The sequence below is a fragment of the Oncorhynchus tshawytscha genome, linkage group LG13 (genome assembly GCF_018296145.1).
Source record: "Oncorhynchus tshawytscha isolate Ot180627B linkage group LG13, Otsh_v2.0, whole genome shotgun sequence".
Taxonomy (NCBI): Eukaryota; Metazoa; Chordata; class Actinopteri; order Salmoniformes; family Salmonidae; genus Oncorhynchus; species Oncorhynchus tshawytscha.
The window spans coordinates 12,364,669-12,387,012 of record NC_056441.1 but is presented as its reverse complement, the minus strand read 5'-3'; the positions used below and the strand labels follow the sequence as shown (position 1 = coordinate 12,387,012).

General features: G+C 42.5%; 1 protein-coding gene across 1 annotated transcript in view; it reads left to right on the top strand.

Annotated features, from left to right (window-relative positions):
• The first annotated feature begins 2,551 nt into the window (after window positions 1-2,551).
• Window positions 2,552-22,344, top strand: part of LOC112245979 (focal adhesion kinase 1) — a 203,041-nt gene continuing 183,248 nt past the window's right edge. The window contains exon 1 of the mRNA XM_042295177.1: window positions 2,552-2,720. The gene's annotated coding sequence lies outside the window, so the exon portion shown is untranslated. The remainder of the gene's footprint in view (window positions 2,721-22,344) is intronic.

Here is a 22,344-nt window from a genome sequence, read left to right as displayed (position 1 = left end):
TCATGTTATATTCTGATGGTAGGGTTGGAGTGGGGAAATGTGACCCCAGAGCCCAGAAGCGACTTTATGGGCAACTCCTACTACTAGAGATGGAACATCAAACTGGTGGTGTGTGTAGAGACTTGGATCCCAATGGAAGGAGTGTAGACAGCTACAAGTAGTATGACAATGACATTGGTCATTCAGTCAAATATACAGTGCATTTTGAAAGTATTCAGACCACTAGATTTTTCCCACATTTTGTTACGTTGCAACCTTATTTTCTATAATTAATTAAATAGTTTTTTCCCCCTCAAATCTACACACACACACACACACACACACAGTACCCCATAATGACCAAGCAAAAACAGGTCAATTAATACAAAAAATGTATTACAAATAAAAACAGAAATATCACATTTACATAATATTCAGACCCTTTACTCAGTACTTTGTTGAAGCACCTTTGACAGCGAATGAAGCCTAAAGTCTTCTTGGGTATGACGCTACAAACTTGGCACACCTGTATTTGAGGAGTTTCCCATTATTCTCTGCAGATCCTTTCAAGCTCTGTCAGGTTGGATGGGGAGCGTCACTTCACAGTTATTTTCAGGTCTCTCCAGAGATTATCAAATGGGTTCAAGTCCGGGCTCTGGCTGGGCTACTCAAGGACATTGAGACTTGTCCCGAAGCCACTCCTGTGGTGTTTTGGCTGTGTGCTTAGGGTCGTTGTCCTTTTGGAAGGTGAATCTTCACCCCAGTCTGAGGTCCGTAGCAGGTTGTCATCAAGGATCTCTCTGTACTTTGCTCCGTTCATATTTCCCTCAATCCTGACTAGTGTCGCAGTGTCCCAGTCCCTGCCACTGAAAAAAATCCCCACAGCATGATGCTGCCACCACCATGCTTCACCGTAGGGATGGTGCCAGGTTTCCTCCAGACATGACGGTTGGCATTCAGCCCAAAGGGTTCAATCTTGGTTTCATCAGACCAGAGAATCTTGTTTTTCATGGTCAAAAAGTCAAAAAGTCCTTTAGGTGCCTTTTGGCAAACTCCAAGCGGACTGTCATGTGCCTTTTACTGAGGAGTGACTTCCGTCTGGCCACTCTACCATAAAGGCCTGATTGGTGGAGTGCTGCAGAGATGGTTGTCCTTCTGGAAGGTTCTCTCATCTCTGCAGAGCAACTCTGGAGCTCTGTCAGAGTGACCATCAGGTTTTTGGTCACCTCCCTGAACAAGGCACTTCTCTCCCGATTGCTCAGTTTGGCCAGGCGGCCAGCTATAGGAAGAGTCTTGGTGGTTCCAAACTCTTCCTTTTAAGAATGATGGAGGCCATTGTGTTCTTTAAAGCTGCAGAAATGTTTTGGTACCCTTCCTCAGATCTTTGCCTCACCATAGTCCTGTCTCAGAGCTCTACGGACAATTCCTTCAACCTCATGGCTTGGTTTTTGCTCTGACATGCACTGTCAACTGTGGGACCTTGTACAGTATATTATGTCCAATCAATTGAATTTACCACAGGTGGACTCCAATCAAGTTGTAGAAAATCTCAAGGATGATCAATGGAAACAGGATGCACCTGAGCTCAATTTCGAGTCTCATAGCAAAGGGTCTGAATACTTATGTAAATAAGGTATTTCTGTTGATTATTTTTTATACACTTGCAAAAATGTCTAAAAACCTGTTTTCGCTTTGTCATTATGGGGTGTTGTGTGTAGATTTCCGAATGCACTGACTATAAATACACGCAACCTCACAAATGACATAATTAAATATGAACAAAATAAAACTGACCTATAAAAATACAATTAAGTAACATCAAATTAAATCAAATCAAATCAAATGTATTTATATAGCCCTTCGTACATCAGCTGATATCTCAAAGTGCTGTACAGAAACCCAGCCTAAAACCCCAAACAGCAAGCAATGCAGGTGTAGAAGCACGGGATGTTCAGAGACAGCATCAAGAGATGTTTTATTGTCACATACACAGCTATGTTTAAAATAGTACAGTACATAAGATTATTATTACATTATTAGCTGACGGTGCAGAAGGTCATTTGCAATATTGTCTGAAAGAAATTCACATCATAGACTACACAGTGACTTCAGGTGCACTCGTTTTGAAGTTTTAGAACCTTACATTGTAGCCTTTGATGTCACATGTCACACAATTAGTGCATATGGGCACCACACAATGTATCACCTTGACTTGAAACACGAAACATTTGAAGTAGAATAATGTTTCAAAGAGATACTTGAGGTTTGTCAGTATGAATGTTGTCTGAGTGTGTGGGGCATTGGCTGCTACAGTTTGTGTAGTTGGGAGTTTAGTTGCTTCAACTATAGGCTAGTTGAACCTGGGTCTGTGCTCTCTGAAATCCTTGAGACCTTCCTACCCCATTGAAGTTGACGTTTAAAATGGTCAAGGTTATATAAGGGTTATGATTAAGGTTAGGCTACGGGTATGAGTTAAGATTAGGGTTTAGTGTGAGCACGTCCCAAGGATCCCGGATAGCACTGACCTTGTTTCAGCGTGTCAGCCATATTGGAATGCTCTGCTCAGGATGGGAAGTACAGAACTAGGCGTAGTAGGCGAGACTGGAGTGGTGGGCAGAGAAAGGAGAGCGCACGAACCACTAAGCAACTTCAGTTTTTGAAGGATTTAAAACTCATATAAACGAGGAATTACACCGGTAAACTAAAGTGAATTGTCCGACACGCGAATTGGATAGGCCAAAGTGAGTACGGTTATGTTTCTTATATTATATCCTGATGTATAATGTAGGCGACTTCCAGGCGAAGTGTGTGTGATGGAGCGTCTGCTTTGCCTACACATTGACGTTTCCTCCCATAAAATTACAAGTTGTTTTCCTTATCACCCATCTTTCTGTTGAAGATGTCTAGATAATATGTCGTTCTCAATCATTGTGTTGTCTATCAATTGATACTTCATCGCAATAACGAAAGCATATCACACATGTAGCCCATTCAATTTAGAAATGATATTCTGGTCGTCATTCATTAAATCTTTAGGAAAGTATGTTAATCGGAGTCTCCACAAATTGTTGTGTGTGTGTGTGTGTGTGTGTGTGTGTGTGTGTGTGTGTGTATATGTGTATATATATATATATGAAACAATGTCTCCCAATATGCTCATAAAGTCTTCATTCGTAAATTCCCATAGTTTATGTCTATTTTGTATTCCATGATTGTCTGTGTATTCAGGTTATATCTTTCTGAAATATATCGTTTGTATGTTGTAGCTAGGTAACCAAGCTTATGGATGTTTCCTGAAGATTTGGGTTGTTAATTACACCCTTGTGAAGCGTATTACATTTGGATATTGGCGTGGCATTTCTTGTTGTTGTTGTTGTTACTGTTTATACTACTGTAAACCCGAGGCTCTGGAAATTAAATTACACTGAAGTCCTGTATTTTTAGGACCAGTAAGTTATTTTTTATTTTTATTTCACCTTTATTTAACCAGGTAGGCCAGTTGAGAACAAGTTCTGAGGGTAAAGATACAGTGTAATCACATATTGTCCAAGTTACAACTTTTAATTTATACATGTATGACTCAATATCTGAAGTTGTTGAAAGGCTGCCATAATATTGTGTTCATGTTGTTGAGTATCCATTCCCAATGTTTTTCAAGGACATTCCAAATATCTACTTGTCTGCTTGAGACTTACAAGAAACTTTTGTATCGAGTGAGAAGGTGGGACAGTGTTGCCCTTAGGGCCTGTATTTACCAAGTGTCTCAGAGTAGGAGTGCTGATCTGGGATCAGGTTCTCCCTGCCCATAATAACCTGCAATATTATTATCTAAAAGGCAATACAGATCCTAGATCAGAACTCCCACTCTGAGACACTAAAATACAGGCCCAGATCCACTACTTTTAAAGTACACTTTCAGAGCCAGGAAGGCAGATTTAGACAGACTTCTTAATGATGACACAAACACTTGACAGTTTGTAATCTAATGGGCTGGCAGTGATAAGGGGAATTAAATTAAACATAAAGGCATTGATTGGAGTCATAAATTGCTTGATTAATTGAATTAATTGACAAGACTCCCAGAGGCCTCTCTCTGTTTGTCTGTCTGTCCGTGTGTGAGTGTGTGAGCATGTTACATTTTCAACTGTGTAGGCCTAGGCCTAACCTTGCTTAGAGCCACCTCAGGCAAGTTCTATTCACAGGCTCTATTCTACTTCCTCCCAACTTATTCTGCCTAGTGTTGTTTTAGCTACAGAGGAAGAGGAGCTGCCTAGTGTTGTTTTAGCTACAGAGGAAGAGGAGCTGCCTAGTGTTGTTTTAGCTACAGAGGAAGAGGAGCTGCCTAGTGTTGTTTTAGCTACAGAGGAAGAGGAGCTGCCTAGTGTTGTTTTAGCTACAGAGGAAGAGGAGCTGCCTAGTGTTGTTTTAGAGGATGAGGAGCTGCCTAGTGTTGTTTTAGCTACAGAGGAAGAGGAGCTGCCTAGTGTTGTTTTAGCTACAGAGGAAGAGGAGCTGCCTAGTGTTGTTTTAGCTACAGAGGAAGAGGAGCTGCCTAGTGTTGTTTTAGCTACAGAGGAAGAGGAGCTGCCTAGTGTTGTTTTAGCTACAGAGGAAGAGGAGCTGCCTAGTGTTGAGGAAGAGGAGCTGCCTAGTGTTGAGGAAGAGGAGCTGCCTAGTGTTGTTTTAGAGGATGAGGAGCTGCCTAGTGTTGTTTTAGCTACAGAGGAAGAGGAGCTGCCTAGTGTTGAGGAAGAGGAGCTGCCTAGTGTTGTTTTAGAGGATGAGGAGCTGCCTAGTGTTGTTTTAGCGACAGAGGAAGAGGAGCTGCCAAGTGTTGTTTTAGCTACAGAGGAAGAGGAGCTGCCTAGTGTTGTTTTAGCTACAGAGGAAGAGGAGCTGCCTAGTGTTGTTTTAGCTACAGAGGAAGAGGAGCTGCCTAGTGTTGTTTTAACTACAGAGGAGATGAGCTGCCTAGTGTTGTTTTAGCTACAGAGGAAGAGGAGCTGCCTAGTGTTGTTTTAACTACAGAGGGAGATGAGCTGCCTAGTGTTGTTTTAGAGGAAGAGGAAGAGGAGCTGCCTAGTGTTGTTTTAGCGACAGAGGAAGAGGAGCTGCCTAGTGTTGTTTTAGCTACAGAGCAAGAGGAGCTGCCTAGTGTTGTTTTAGCTACAGAGCAAGAGGAGCTGCCTAGTGTTGTTTTAGCTACAGAGGAAGAGGAGCTGCCTAGTGTTGTTTTAGCGACAGAGGAAGAGGAGCTGCCTAGTGTTGTTTTAGCTACAGAGGAAGAGGAGCTGCCTAGTGTTGTTTTAGCTACAGAGCAAGAGGAGCTGCCTAGTGTTGTTTTAGCTACAGAGGAAGAGGAGCTGTGTCTAAAGCAGCAGCTGTGACAGGAAGGACAATGCAACAATGTTCTCCAGTTGTACTGCTGCATTCTGCTTTAGATTGGCCAGGATGTAGCCTACACACACACACACACACACTCTCTCACACCGTCCCTCAGGATTCTGGAGGAAAACGCCTTTTTCCTCTACTCAGAGGCAGCAGTTTCATAGTGTGTGTGTGTGAGAGAGAGATTGTGAAGAGAGAGAGGAGTTGATGTGCTGTGATGCAGCTGTGGCTATTATGTGATTTGTTGTTGCTTTTTGACCTGATGATCTAAGTGTGGTGGTGATAAAGAACATGTTTCTCAAACAAAGGTATTAGGGGGTAGGTCTGCTCTGCTGTTGGCATGTATAATAGACACGTTGGAGTTCCAGCCTCAGATCCATAAACCATAATTACAGAGTGTGTGTGCCCATTTCAAACACATTTAAAAAATATATATAATAAAAATGTTGGGTCAGAAGTTTAAATGACAGCTTAATCTGGTGTATTAATTCCACTGGTTCGACAGGCAGCATGGTGCAGTTCACTCCCAGTTGAATTGACTCCAGGTTCCCTCAGATTACAGTGTGTGTTGTGCTTCATAACGGTGTGCACTCATAACTCTTTGAACTCTCTCTGTGAGGATGGATGGACATATCTGAGTTGATTGAAAACAACATCAACTGTTTTCAGTCTCTATGTAAGTGTGTGTGTGTGTGTGTGTGTGTGAGATCGTCCTCTATTATAACTGCAGTGTTCCCTGGGATAGCCTAGCAGTATAATGTTGAATTACTAATGTCAAGGATGCCTCTGATTGCTATGTTGGCGCTCACTGAACTGTCATTTTAAGTTAATGGGTATGTTCCTCTGCCAAGACTTCTGGGTGCAAAATTCTGTGAACTTTCAATAAATTCCTCAGTATTCCTGAAATCCCATTTCGTAATCAGGAAGGAATAAGCAGGAAATCCGGAATCCTCCAACCAGGATTTCTGGAAAACCAGGGAATTTATTGAAAGTTCATGGAATTTTGCATCCCTAGACAGACACTGCTGAAGCATGCCAGCTCTTACAAAGCCTGGATAGGTATTTTACATTGCCATACCTATAATCTGGTGCCTGACTGCACAGTTGATGACGTCACACGCAACTATTGGGGCGTAGACAGGGGCGTACTGTTAAATTCAGACCTAGATCTGTGTCCTTAATGGCAACCTATTCCCTATGTAGTGCACTACTTTTGACCAGGACCCATAAGGCTCTGGTCAGAATTAGGATAGTATGTAGGGAAAAGGGTGCTATTTTGGACGTAGGCCTTGTCGTCTGCAGTTTCTGGGAGATCAGGTGTTGTTCAGCCATTCATAATACATTTAACACACACAGTCATGCTACTAATACGATATGACCTTAAGTCAAAGCATCACCTTTCACTGGTGGCGAGGAGAATGTTACATTACTTAGAAATATGTCTGATTTGTGTGTGGTCCTGTGGTGTATTTCTAAGCATTGTGGGGATGTTGGTATGCCTCTTTCCATTCAAATCATTGTCTAAATATTTTTTAAATAAAAATGGTTCCACATGTCCCTGGTCTGAACTTCTCTGTTAGGCATTATGTTGTGGTTTAGATCAGGGATGGGCAACTCCAGTCCTCGGAGTGGTGTCACATCCCCCCCCCCATCCCTAGCAAACACAGCTGGTTTAAACGAATTGCATTCTAAACTGAAGATCATGATTAGTTTGTTATTGGAGTCATGTGTGTTCGCTGGGCAAAAGTGTGACACCAATCAGGCCCACAAGGACTGGAGTTGCCCATCCCTGGTTTCGATTAATACAGTAATGTTAATCCTGTACACATTTAATCTACGTCAATGAACATAGACAAACCTAACTACCTCCAGGTCCTTTTCCATGACTGGGTTATTTTGAAAGGGGCTAAAAATGCAGCAAATGTAATTGGGGGACCTAAAGTCAACCCAACTACTACAGTCGTCTACACTACCCTACACTCTATGGGCTGACTATGTTAGGCCTCAAGCTAAAGGTCCCAGTGTTCTCTCTCTGGCTGTCCCAAATGGAACCCTATTCCTTACATAGGGCACTTGTCACGGTCGTCCTCCTCTTCATCTGAAGAGGAGAGGCGAGAAGGATCGGAGGACCAAAATGCAGCGTGATACGTGTTCATCATTAATTTTAATAAAGAAAACACTGAACACTGAAACCCTATAAATCAAATCAAATCAAATCAAATTTTATTTGTCACATACACATGGTTAGCAGATGTTAATGCGAGTGTAGCGAAATGCTTGTGCTTCTAGTTCCGACAATGCAGTAATAACGAGCAAGTAATCTAACTAACAATTCCAAAAAAACTACTGTCATACACAGTGTAAGGGGATAAAGAATATGTACATAAGGATATATGAATGAGTGATGGTACAGAGCAGCATAGGCAAGATACAGTAGATGATATCGAGTACAGTATATACATATGAGATAAGTATGTAAACCAAGTGGCATAGTTAAAGTGGCTAGTGATACATGTATTACATAAGGATGCAGTCGATGATATAGAGTACAGTATCAACGTATGCATATGAGATGAACAATGTAGGGTAAGTAACATTATATAAGGTAGCATTGTTTAAAGTGGCTAGTGATATATTTACATCATTTCCCATCGATTCCCATGATTAAAGTGGCTGGAGTAGAGTCAGTGTCATTGACAGTGTGTTGGCAGTAGCCACTCAATGTTAGTGGTGGCTGTTTAACAGTCTGATGGCCTTGAGATAGAAGCTGTTTTTCAGTCTCTCGGTCCCAGCTTTGATGCACCTGTACTGACCTCGCCTTCTGGATGGCAGCGGGGTGAACAGGCAGTGGCTCGGGTGGTTGATGTCCTTGATGATCTTTATGGCCTTCCTGTAGCATCGGGTGGTGTAGGTGTCCTGGAGGGCAGGTAGTTTGCCCCCGGTGATGCGTTGTGCAGACCTCACTACCCTCTGGAGAGCCTTACGGTTGAGGGGGGTGCAGTTGCCATACCAGGCGGTGATACAGCCCGCCAGGATGCTCTCGATTGTGCATCTGTAGAAGTTTGTGAGTGCTTTTGGTGACAAGCCGAATTTCTTCAGCCTCCTGAGGTTGAAGAGGCGCTGCTGCGCCTTCCTCACGATGCTGTCTGTGTGAGTGGACCATACAAAAACAATAACCGAAATAACAACCGTGAAGCTAATGCGAGCTGCGCTGAAACAAGCAATCAACATAGACAATCACCCACAAACAAACAGTGCAACCCAGGCTACCTAAGTATGATCCTCAATCAGAGACAACTAATGACACCTGCCTCTGACCCACGCCCTGACCATACTAAATAATGACAAAACAAAGGAAATAAAGGTCAGAACGTGACAGCACTACTATGACCATAGCCTTATGGGGACTGGGAGTGGAGGGCTGTGGAGGCTGGTCATGTTCAGTCGGGAGAAAGATGTTTTTTTTTTTTAAACACAGAGGTACTAGTTTAACAGAAATTGTGTAATAAGATCACAGATGTTTTGTTTCCCGTTGCAAAATATTTAGCTGTGGTGTGCTTGTCCAGGGACACGACAGAAATGGGTGCCGTTGGAGGTACTGGGGGACTGGAGTTGGGAACCACTGTGCCAGTGGACACTCCCCCAGCCCGGACTGCAGTGGCCTTAGCAGGCAGGATGAAGGACCGGAAGAGGAAAACAAACAAAGCAAACAGACTGCCAGCTATTCTCTTCCATCCAGGGGATTGGGATCTAAGCAGAGCACCTCAGGGACCACAGAGTAGCCTGGGTAACTGGTGAGGAGAGATATACCCCCGCTAGCATTTCTCGTTGCTTTTTTTTAGTGGTCACAAATGCAGCACACACCCTGTAGGTCAACTCCCTCTGAAGGTAAATAGAAAACAAGTTACAGTAGGCAGTCAGATCTGTTTTTTACATTTACAGGAGGCATCACCAGAGAAAGCTTATAGTATATAGGCACATCTGGGTTTTTTTAACATGGTAGACCATTGCAAAGTGTCTTCCGGCTGTAGTGGAAAGACAATAGTCATTACTTAGCCTAGTTGGGGACTGTATAGTACAGCTCACCCATAGTCAGTGTATCGGCTATTTGAGACAGTGAAAGGCCATACAAGAAGGCTCAGGTGGTCAGTCAGAAACCCAGAGGATACTTGAGACCTGTACTGTATGTGTCCGGAATCAGAGTCTATCTTTAGCTAGCTGCCTGGCTGGCTTCTCAGAACTTCTGTTCCACTGGAAGGCAAGGACCACCCAGCCCCAGCCTCACTGTCATGCTGCCTGTCTGTCTGTGGACCAGGGGTGAGTCTGACTGTCATGCTGTCTGTCTGTGGATCAGGGGTGAGACTGACTCATGCTGCCTGTCTGTCTGTGGATCAGGGGTGAGTCTGACTCATGCTGCCTTTCTGCCTGGTTTAGGGGTGAGTCTGACTGTCATGCTGTCTGTCTATGGATCCGGGGTGAGTCTGACTGTCATGCTGCCTTTCTGCCTGGTTTAGGGGTGAGCCTGACTGTAATGCTGTCTGGATCAGGGGTGAGTCTGACTGTCATGCTGTCTGTCTGTGGATCAGGGGTGAGTCTGACTGTCATGCTGTCTGTCTGTGGATCAGGGGTGAGTCTGACTGTCATGCTGTCTGTCTGTGGATCAGGGGTGAGTCTCACTGTCATGCTGCCTTTCTGCCTGGTTTAGGGGTGAGTCTGACTGTCATGCTGTCTGTCTTTCTGGATTAGGGGTGAGTCTCACTGTCTTGCTGCCTGTCTGTCTGAATCAGGGGTGAGTCTCACTCATGCTGTCTTTCTGGATCAGGGGTGAGTCTGACTGTCATGCTGTCTGGATCAGTGGAGAGTGTATCCCTGGGTAGGGCTTTGACGATCATGGTACTTTGTCAGTCGGTGATTGTTAAGCAAAAACTGCCATTCTCATGGTATTGACCGTTAATTAACATAAACACATGTATCATCTCCTGGCGTTCATGCACAGCCTACAACCTACTGATGCAGACCTTTGGAATATCTACATTTTAAAAAGTCTAATAAATCCATGTAATATAGCCTACACCCTCACAATAAATCCATTATTTATTTTAGACTGGTCTAAAGAAACATGATATTAAGAAAATGTAGTCTATTTCAGAATAACAGAATAGTATACTCTGAGTTGTCGTTATGTTAGGTCCTGATCTGACTATGACATATGGCTGTGGGCTACAATAGTTCATTTAGCAGACAAGATTTGCTTAGAATTCCGTAGCATTATTTTATAGTATTAATAAGAATACAATTGAACAAAGCTGAATAAAATAGAAAGGATATTTTCTCCAAATGATTACAGAGGGAGTGTGCACATGCGTCTATTCTGTGTTGAGTAGTTAACAAAGAAATGAGCGCTGCTCTGTTTCTTGTGCAGGCTGTACACACTTCATCAGTCTCTCATTCACAATATGACAAGCACTTGATAATACCTCGAATTTCCCCGGTGGCATTCCCCTTGTGTGGCATTAATGCCCTCTAAAAAAATCCATGCCTTGTGGCCATTGTGCCCTTGGGCTGAATATAATCATTTTAATTCCCTTCTCTCGGTTGCCAATTGCCGTGCTCCGAAGCAGCTCTCACTCACATGGCTCTCTCAGATATCTCAATTCTTATTAGCCAATGCCCGTCATGTGATCGGGTCCTTCTCACAGGCATCTCAGCTCTGAATTAGGCTACAAGTGAAGACCGACACATCGGGGATGCAACTGATCGGGTCCTTCTCACAGGCATCTCAGCTCTGAATTAGGCTACAAGTGAAGACCGACACATCGGGGATGCAACTGCTTCCTCCTTATTGAATTCCGAGGCGCATATTGAAGATGTTAGAAATGTCCATATTTCATCAGCCAACAAGATGAGTAGGCCTAACAAACCGCAAAAACACTAGCCTATGTCAATCTACTATACAAAAGTTGATCTATTCTATTGATCAAGTTGTCCTTCTGGGCGAGAAAGGAATATTCCAAACATACTCTGGGACCGTTGTGGGATGTGATGGATCTCAAATGAATACAACCACTAGCATCAACAAAAACATTTTTTAAAGCAATGAGGCTGATGCAACAGATCAGAACGTTTAGCTTAATGTTGATAAACTATTAGGCTATTTCTTCACAGTATAAGCGCAGAACTGTACACACTGCAGTAGACCTAATAGAACGAATTTTCCAAAATGCAATCAATTAGCAGGAAAATACTGTTCTCAAAAGTGACTGCAAATGCAATTATGCATGTAATGCTTTATTATAAAGGTGAATTTTTATGGTGAAAATGATTTTCCCAAAACATGAAACTCACACGCTGCTTATGTATCCCAGTTAGGCTCTATACCCCTTGTAAAGTGGATTAATGTGCTTAAAATTAAGAAATGATTTGGCCACTTTAGTTGTGATACAAACCTTATCAAATGCTACATGAGGTGTGTGACTGTGATTTGAAAAAGGGCATGCAATGTTTCTTGCAATCATTCACAAGTGATAATATTGCCACCCATCAGACTATTCTTGATTACTTTTTTATTTTATTTATTTAACTCTATTTAACTAGGCAAGTCATTTAAGAACAAATTATTATTTACAATGACGGCCTACCTCCGGCCAAACCCAGACGATGCTGGGCCAATTGTTGATTTTTATATATATTTGTAATAATGACAATTACAAAAATACTGAATGAACAATGATCCCTTTTATTTTAACTTAATATAATACATAAATAAAATCTATTTTGTCTCAAATAATGTTCAATTTGGTTTAAATAATGCAAAAACAGTGTTGGAGAAGAAAGTAAAAGTGCAGTATGTGCCATGTAAAAAAGTTCTCAGACCTTGAGAACATATGAAAGCTGGTGGTTCAATATTCCCAGTTCCTCAATATTCCCAGTTCTTCAATATTCCCAGTTAAGAAGTTTTAGGTTGTAGTTATTATAGGAATTATGACGCGTCGACTATTTCTCTCTATACCATTTTGTATTTCTTATGCCTTTGACTAATGGATGTTCTTATAGGCACTTTAGTATTGCCAGCCTAATCTCAGGAGTTGATAGGCTTGAAGTCATAAACAGCGCTGTGCTTCAAGCATTGCTTAGAGCTGCTTGCAAACGCATTAAAGTGCTGTTTGAATAAATGCTTACGAGCCTGCTGGTGCCTACCACCGCTCAGTCAGACTGGTACATCAAATCATAGACTTCATTATAATATAATAAACACACAGAAATACAAGCCTTTGGTCATTAATAGGGTCAAATCCGGAAACAAACTTTTCGATAAAACAAAACGTTTATTCTTTCAGTGAAATACGGAACCATTCCATATTTTGTCGAATGGGTGGCAACCCTAAGTCTAAATATCGCTGTTACATTGCACAACCTTCAATGTTATGTCATAATTATGTAAAATTCTGGCAAATTAATTACGGTCTTTGCTAGGAAGAAACACCGTTTGCAATGAGCCAGGCAGCCCAAACTGTTGCATATACTCTGACTCTGCTGGCACTGAACGCAAGAGAAGTCACACAATTTCCCTAGTTAATATTGCCTGCTAACCTGGATTTCTTAATCTAAATATGCAGGTTTAAAAAAATATACTTCTGTGTATTGATCGTAAGAAAGGCATTGATGTTCATGGTTAGGTACATTTGTGCAATGAATGGGCTTTTGTTAAATCATCACCCACGAAGTTGAAGTAGGCTGTGATTCAATGATAAATTAACAGGCACTGCATTGATTATATGCAACGCAGGACAAGCTAGTTAACTACACATGGTTGATGATATAACTAGGTTAACTAGTGATTATGTGAAGATTGATTGTTTTTTTATAAGATAAGTTTAATGCTAGCTAGCAACATACCTTTGCTCCTTGCAGGCACAAGGTCATTTTGACGCTGCACTCACGTAACAAGTGGTCAGCCTGCCACGCAGTTTCCTCGTGGATTGCAATTTAATCAGCCATAATCGGTGTCCAAAAAGGCTGATTACAGATTGTTATGAAAACTTGAAATCGGCCTTAATTAATCGTCCATAGCGAATGTTTCATTTTCTGACAGGTAGGCTATACTCCTGTTGTAAAGTGAAGCAATGTGCTGAATATTAGGAAAGTTGAGAAATAAATATAGTAGGCCTAGTCTATAGGAAGCTAATGGGATCCTCCTCTTTTTAATAGAGGCCATCAAAACTCTTGTTTTCTCACACTGTTGCATAGCCTATAGAAATGTTGCGCAACATGAGCTCATCGATAACATTTGCATTGACAATAGTGCTGAGTACCAGGCCGTCAGCAGCATCAAAGTGCAGTTTTGGATAAGCCTAGTTACCGTGACTACACGGTCATGTGGATTTTGACTGCAGTCATGACTTGTGACCGCCAGTAATACAGTCACCATAACAGCACTACTCCTGACTTCATGTGCTGCTGCTGTAGGGAGAGGGTGTTGCCTAGAAAACCAAAGACTTGTTTGCTACAACAACTTGCTTGTTTCAGCAAGGAGAAACAACGTTTCATCACGTTGTAAAGAGTCCATGTTACTACGGAAACAGACTCAACCGCACGAACCGCACGGCCTTCCCGTCGTCAGTTAACTGTTCGCTCCACCAAAAAAAACAGTTATGACGGTTATTTTATCATGACGGACCTCATCCTTAAACGTCGGTTACATAGTTATACGGTAACTGTGCCAGCCACATCCCTGGGTCTCTACTCCAGGTCCAGATATATTTTCCAGGCTGTGCTTTGAACAGCAATACAATATGGGGTCAACACACTCCCTCTGTCTGCCCAACTATTCCTGACATTTGTCCAGGTTGGTTGGAGAAGTATGTGCAGAATGTTGTGGTCGACAAACACCAATGACTTCTAATAGTTTTCCTACAGTTGTACTGTAGTATACTGTAGGTCTCTGTAGTATACTGTCAGTCTTTGTGGTATACTGTAGGTCTCTAGTATACTGTAGGTCTCTGTAGTATACTGTAGGTCTCTGTAGTATACTGTAGGTCTCTGGGGTATACTGTAGGTCTCTGGGGTATACTGTAGGTCTCTGTGATATACTGTAGGTCTCTGCAAAATCCTGTAGGTCTCTGGTATACTGTAGGTCGCTGTAGTATACTGTAGATCTCTGTAGTATACTGTCAGTCTTTGTGGTATACTGTAGGTCTCTAGTATACTGTCGGTCTCTGTGGTATACTGTCGGTCTCTGTGGTATACTGTAGGTCTCGGTGGTATACTGTAGTTGTACTGTAGTATACTGTAGATCTCTGTAGTATACTGTCAGTCTTTGTGGTATACTGTCAGTCTATGTGGTATACTGTAGGTCTATGTGGTATACTGTAGGTCTCAGTAGTATACTGTTGGTCTCTAATATACTGTTGTTCTCTGTGTTATACTGTAGGTCTCTGTAGTATACTGTATGTCTCTGTGGTATATTGTAGGTCTCTAGTATACTGTAGGTCTCTAGTATACTGTAGGTCTCTGTAGTATACTGTAGGTTTCTGTAGGTTTCTGTAGTACACTGTAGGTCTCTAGTATACTGTAGGTCTCTAGTATACTGTAGGTATCTGTAGTATACTGTATGTCTCTGTAGTATTTCTGTAGGTCTCTAGTATACTGTAGGTTTCTGTAGTATCCTGTAGTATCATGTATGTCTCTGTAGTATACTGTAGGTCTCTGTGGTATACTGTAGTATCCTGTAGTATACTCTTGGTCTCTGTGGTATACTGTATGTCTCTGTAGTATACTGTAGGTCTCTAGTATACTGTAGGTCTGTAGGTGTCTGTAGTACACTGTAGGTATCTGTAGTACACTGTAGGTATCTGTAGTACACTGTAGGTATCTGTAGTACACTGTAGGTCTCTGTAGTATACTGTAGGTATCTCTAGTATACTGTAGGTCTGTAGTACACTGTAGGTGTCTGTAGTACACTGTAGGTGTCTGTAGTATACTGTAGGTCTGTAGTACACTGTAGGTGTCTGTAGTACACTGTAGGTGTCTGTAGTATACTGTAGGTGTCTGTAGTATACTGTAGGTATCTCTAGTATACTGTAGGTCTGTAGTACACTGTAGGTATCTCTAGTACACTGTAGGTATCTGTAGTATTCTGTAGTACACTGTAGGTATCTGTAGTATACTGTAGTTATCTCTAGTATACTGTAGTTATCTCTAGTATACTGTAGGTATCTCTAGTATACTGTAGGTCTGTAGTACACTGTAGGTATCTCTAGTACACTGTAGGTATCTGTAGTATACTGTAGTACACTGTAGGTATCTGTAGTATACTGTAGTTATCTCTAGTATACTGTAGGTATCTCTAGTATACTGTAGGTCTCTTTTGACCCGTAGAAAAAGAATTGCTCGTCTTGACACACTCTGTCTTAATAGAACAGCATTTCCTCCACTCCACAGGTTCTAACCTACTGCTATTCTATGCATTTTGGAGATTTGACGTGAGTGTTAAAACAAAGATACATACACTGTTGCACTTCCTATCCTGCTATCCCATATCCTCAATAGAGCCCTCCCATTGGAAACAGTAGTGGCTTGACTGTAAATAAACAGAGATAAATAAACAGAGATGGTCAACAAACAGACTGGTCAACAACACCAGAGTCCAGCCCTTGCTCTCTCGCTCCTCATTCCACTGTGTGCCATCCATCCACCCATCCCACAGAAGAGAGGAGCAAGACTCATTTCCTGACATTTTACTGGGCCACATAAGGGGGATAGGGGGGGGTAAAGAAGTAAACCAGTGTTTGCTCTGGTTTATGCAGAAATTAGCCATATAACATATTGGTAAAATTATTTGTTATATTTAAAAAAAAATATATATATATATATATATATATATATATATATATGGCCCAATATGTTCAAATAATTTTAACAAATAATTTTACCAATATGTTATATGCATGGTCCATATTATCAGGTATGCTATCAGCAATATCACCTGTAGCCAAGCGATGCAGCATGAGGTTGTCTATCTGCTTGTAATCCCATTGGGCTAGTCATAAGTAGAGTCCTGCATCAGGTCAGATACCCATGGGTGAGCTGCAAAAAAACAAACAGCTGGCGGGTGGAATGAAAACATTTTTTCGCGGTTCAGAACAATTACATTGCCGGTCGGAATTTAATTTTTTTTTTTTAATCCAGATAATGCAGTTTTTAAATACCCAGGAACTTGTTGTGTTGCGAATTCCATTCTGTTAGCAGCAAGGCAGACATAAGGCTACCAGCCACGCAGACCTATTTGTTTTTGACAATTCTGTTATCAGTTAGTTATTGCATTAATTCAGGCTTTTGTTTATTATACCATACGCAGGCCATATAAAGTGTAAACCGGTTGGTTGGTAAACGTTTGAGTAGCCTACTAAGTAAATGTAGCCAACTTTTGCAGCTTTTTTTCCATTCTGGGAATTCCTTCCCCTATGGCACTCGTAACTGGAATGTGCCTTGAGGAATATTTATTTCTCTGGCATAGAACAAGCCGACTAGGTAAATAGATAAAGTATACTACTGTGGTGGTTGTCAGATTTTTCTATTCATTAAGCTATTCGTAATTGTTCCATATGTATTTTACGTGGCGGAAACACTGTAATAAACCATTTCCGTTTTTCAAGATTTGACGGCACTTGTGTTTTTCTAGAGTAGATCAAAGTAGTATTTTTGTAGGCTGATTTGAATAATCTGGAAATCCTTGACATTAGTCTTGCTACAGTTATGCTTAGTCACGAGATGGATATTTGTGAGGCTTAAAACAGCCAGTGTGTGTCCCAAATGGCTTCCTGTTTACCATACAGTGTACTACGTTTAACCAGGGCCCATATGGCTTCCTGTTTACTATACAGTGTACTACGTTTAACCAGGGCCCATATGGCTTCCTGTTTACTATACAGTGTACTACGTTTAACCAGGGCCCATATGGCTTCCTGTTTACTATACAGTGTACTACGTTTAACCAGGGCCCAAATGGCTTCCTGTTTACTATACAGTGTACTACGTTTAACCAGGGCCCAAATGGCTTCCTGTTTACTATACAGTGTACTACGTTTAACCAGGGCCCAAATGGCTTCCTGTTTACTATACAGTGTACTACGTTTAACCAGGGCCCAAATGGCTTCCTGTTTACTATACAGTGTACTACGTTTAACCAGGGCCCATATGGCTTCCTGTTTACTATAGTGTACTACGTTTAACCAGGGCCCATATGGCTAAAGGGAATACGGTGCCATTTGTGACTCATCTTGATCTTTAAAGGTCAATATAAATTAATGCTCGAGAGACTGCCTGGTCTGCCTTACGTTTATCACAACTCCTTCATATCTGTCAGGCGCCAGCGCTGTAGCTGATTTGTACAATGTAACATGCCCTTATAGCCCAGCGGTAGGATGGGTATGAATAATCGGACGTCAACCCCCCCCAACCCCTCCCTAAAGAAATAAATAATAATATTTAGTCTTGAAGACCATGTTTATTTGCTTTGACTCTATTGTTCCATTTGTACATTTGCAGGGCACGACAAAAAAAGAAAACAAGGCAAGTATCACAGTTATTCTCCCTACATTCCATTTCCCCTCAGCGTCTCACTGTTTCGTTCCGACCGCTCGCGTTCCGACCGCTCCCTCTACACACGTGTACTAAGTTCGCACACAAGGCCTACAGAAATTAATGACTATAAAAAGAATGGGACGGTGGGCTTAAAAAAAATAATTGAACTGATACAGATACACAAGCTACCTTCCTTGCCAAATGACAACAATTTTATCACAAATTCAAAATAGACAATGAGCTGCGGTTTCGAAATAATTGCATCCGGTCTATCTATTTTCCGCTTAAGCTACTTTGCAAACTGCTAGTGCTATGTATAATGGGTTTGCCTAGCTAGGCTAACCCCCCAAACATAGACAGGTTCCACACTGAAAATATGCAAAAACATTAGTTTGATGAAGACAAAGAGAGTGTTTTCGTCAGAATCATTAAGTGTAGGTCTACTCACCAGATGGTTTGGCTGTAATTCATCACCAAACAGTGTTCAATATGGAGGAATTGTTCATCCATTTAGAAAAGTCCAAAGAACAGGCAGAATAAACTAAATTGAACATCTGTAGACCTATACTGAAAATAAGACCTGTTTTCAAATAATCAATCTGAGAATAACAGTTCCAGACGCACATCACTTCATACTGGCAACTTTTTAAAATTTAGAAAAATGTTTGATTCTGTGATGTTACATCATGTTTTTTTGCTATGAAATAGATGGCATGCTTGTGATAAGGGCTCAGGAAATAAGAGAGTCTTGTCTGGTAAATGAACAAAACAAGACTATGCTATTGCTCAGCCCTAGTCTCAAACAAGCAAGCACCTCTGCTGAGGTTACTGCCATTTTGAAGAGTGTGTTCCATGATATAATATAACCAGTTGATATGACAGATTGTGTTCCATGATATAATATAACCAGTTGATATTAGTGTGTTCCATGATATAATATAACCAGTTGATAGTACAGATTGTGTTCCATGATATAATATAACCAGTTGATATGACAGATTGTGTTCCATGATATAATTTAACCAGTTGATATGACAGATTGTGTTCCATGATATAATATAACCAGTTGATATTATGTGGCCGTCCTCATGAGAGCCAGTTTCATCATAGCGCTTGCGACTGCACTTGAAGAAACTTGAAAAGTTCTTGACATTTTCCGCATTGACTGACCTTCATATCTTAAAGTAATGATGGACTGTCGTTTCTCTTCGCTTCTTTGACTGCACCTCACAGACTGCATCTCACAGAGTTCAAGTCATAGACCCATGTCAACATCAACTGTTCAGAAGAGACTGTTTGAATCAGGCCTTCATGGTCGAATTGCTGCAAAAAAAACACTACTAAAGGACACCAATAAGAAGAAGAGACTTGCTTGGGCCAAGATATACAAGCAATGGACATTAGACCGGTGGAAATCTGTCCTTTGACGTGAGTCCAAATGTTAGATTTTTGGTTTCAACCGCCGTGTCTTTGTGACACAGAGTAGGTGAACGGATGATCTCCGCAAGTGTGGTTCCCACCGTGAAGCATGGAGGAAGAGGTGTGATTGTGTGGGGGTGCTTTGTTGGTGACACTGTCAATGATTTATTTAGAATTTAAGGCACACTTAACCAGCATGACTACAACAGCATTCTGCAGCGATACGCCATCCCATCTGGTTTGTGTTTTTAGTGGGACTGTCATTTGTTTTTCAACAGGACAATGACCTAAAACACACCTCCAGGCTGTGTAAGGGCTATTTGACCAAGAAGGAGAGTGATGGAGTGCTGCATCAGATGACCTGGCCTCCACAATCAACTGACTAACACATTTGCTTGGTTGCTACATGATTCCATATGTGTTATTTCATATTTTTGATGTCTTTGCTATTATTCTACAATGTAGAAAATAGTAAAAATAAAGAAAAACCCTTGAATGAGTAGGTGTGTCCGAATTTTTGTCTGGTACTGCAGATAAATGGGCAATATTTTTTCCAGTGCGGGCCTTGCCCTTGTGTTCTAAAAATGTATTTTGTTTTCATTCCGATTGCGCAAAAAAATAATACTCATGTGAAGTAAAAAATTGGAAAATGCCCATTTTACCCCATCTTTACCCCATGGCTCTAAAAGGTTTTTAATTGGACAACAAATCCTCTCCTGGTTATAGGCCGACGTGCATTTCTTAGACGTGTTCACAATCACACTTAAATCTGTTTCACAGGAAGCATGTTTCTATTTCCTCTGCATCTTCTCCCCCCATTCCACAGTTGGAGCTGTACAGACATTTCATTCTGTTGGCTAAGTAGTGAGCATCTAGCGGTGATGAAAGTCATATGGTGCCAGAGTGTATGGTACGCGATGCAGTGCGGTGCGGTGCGGCTGCTGTCTATGACATTCCAGCAGGTGTGAGGGAACATAAGGCAGCTCAGGGAGACTCAGTCATATCTGACCGCCGTACTGTCCTGCTTTTAATGTCAACAATTTATGGTACTGTTACTGGAGGCCCCTTTAGCTCTCTCTCTCTTGTCTCTCTTTTCATCTATCTCTCTCACACACACCCCCAGTGTCAGAATCTCCCAGTTAATATCTATAACCCTGTGATATATATATTTATTTATTTTATTTAGCCAATAACATCGATTTGAGTCACGTTGCCGGCCCGGCACACTTGTGTAGGATTAAGAAATGGTCTCCGTAATTGGATGATTGGTGCTGGCCTGTCTGTCATGGTGTGTTGGAGTGCTGCTTGCTGATGGAATACTGAACATACAGTATCTTCATTTACGGTTTGGCTCAGCATATGTTGAATACTGAAAGATGAATAGCACCTGAAGACCCAAACATGTCGAGTGACAAATGCGTCTGGGTTTACATGTAGACTGGGTGTATTGAGAAACCTGGTTGAAGACTGTGGGTGTCTGGAGTCTGGAGTTTTATTGGCTGACGTGTTCTCTCATAGGTGTGTTTTCTGTCTGTGCAAGAAGATGTCTGAGGAAAATACTGCAACAAAATGAGGTATCCTCTCTCCTATCCATACCACCAACACTTTGATCATTTATGATGTGTGATCCAATAGAGTATGACGGTATGAGTCATAATACCCATAAAACCTGGAGGTCAAACAGGGAAATTATATTTCCACCATTTTTTTTCCCATAGGGGATTTTAGAAACACTTAAAATAAGGTCTGTGTTTCGTGTGCTGTGTTGTTGCCTCTCGCTGCGCCGGGTGCTGTGTTGTTGCCTCTCGCCGAGCCGGGTGTTGTGTTGTTGCCTCTCGCTGCGCCGGGTGCTGTGTTGTTGCCTCTCGCCGCGCCGGGTGCTGTGTTGTTGCCTCTCGCCGAGCCGGGTGCTGTGTTGTTGCCTCTCGCCGAGCCGGGTGCTGTGTTGTTGCCTCTCGCCGAGCCGGGTGCTGTGTTGTTGCCTCTCGCCGCGCCGGGTGCTGTGTTGTTGCCTCTCGCCGAGCCGGGTGTTGTGGTTGTTGCCTCTCGCTGCGCCGGGTGCTGTGTTGTTGCCTCTCGCCGTGCCGGGTGCTGTGTTGTTGCCTCTCGCCGCGCCGGGTGCTGTGTTGTTGCCTCTCGCCTGGTGCTGTGTAGTTGCCTCTCGCCTGGTGCTGTGTAGTTGCCTCCCGCCTGGTGTTTTGTTGTTGCCTGGAGCTGTGTTGTTGCCTCTCGCCTGGTGTTTTGTTTTGTTGTTGCCTCTCACCGGGTGCTGTGTTGTTGCCTCTCGCCTGGTGTTGTGTTGTTGCCTCTCGCCTGGTGTGCTGCCTGGTGTTTTGTTGCCTCTCGCCTGGGTGTTGTGTTGTTGCCTCTCGCGGGTGCTGTGTTGTTGCCTCTCGCCTGGTGTTGTGTTGTTGCCTCTCGCGGGTGCTGTGTTGTTGCCTCTCGCCTGGTGTTGTGTTGTTGCCTCTCGCCTGGTGTTGTGTGGTGTTGTGTTGTTGCCTCTCGCCTGGTGTTGTGTTGTTGCCTGGTGTTGTGTTGTTGCCTCGCCTGGTGTTGTGTTGTTGCCTCTCGCCTGGTGTTGTGTTGTTGCCTCTCACTGGGTGCTGTGTTGTTGCCTCTCGCCTGGTGCTGTGTTGTTGCCTCTCGCCTGGTGCTGTGTTGTTGCCTCTGGTGTTGTGTTGTTGCGCCTGGTGTTGTGTTGTTGCCTCTCGCCTGGTGTTGTTGTGTTGTTGCCTCTCACCGGGTGCTGTGTTGTTGCCTCTCACCGGGTGCTGTGTTGTTGCCTCTCGCCTCTCGGGTGCTGTGTTGTTGCCTCTCACCGGGTGCTGTGTTGTTGCCTCTCACCGGGTGCTGTGTTGTTGCCTCTCGCCTGGTGCTGTGTTGTGTGCCTCTCGCCTGGTGTTGTGTTGTTGCCTGGTGCTGTGTTGTTGCCTCTCGCCTGGTGCTGTGTTGTTGCCTCTGCCTGGTGTTGTGTTG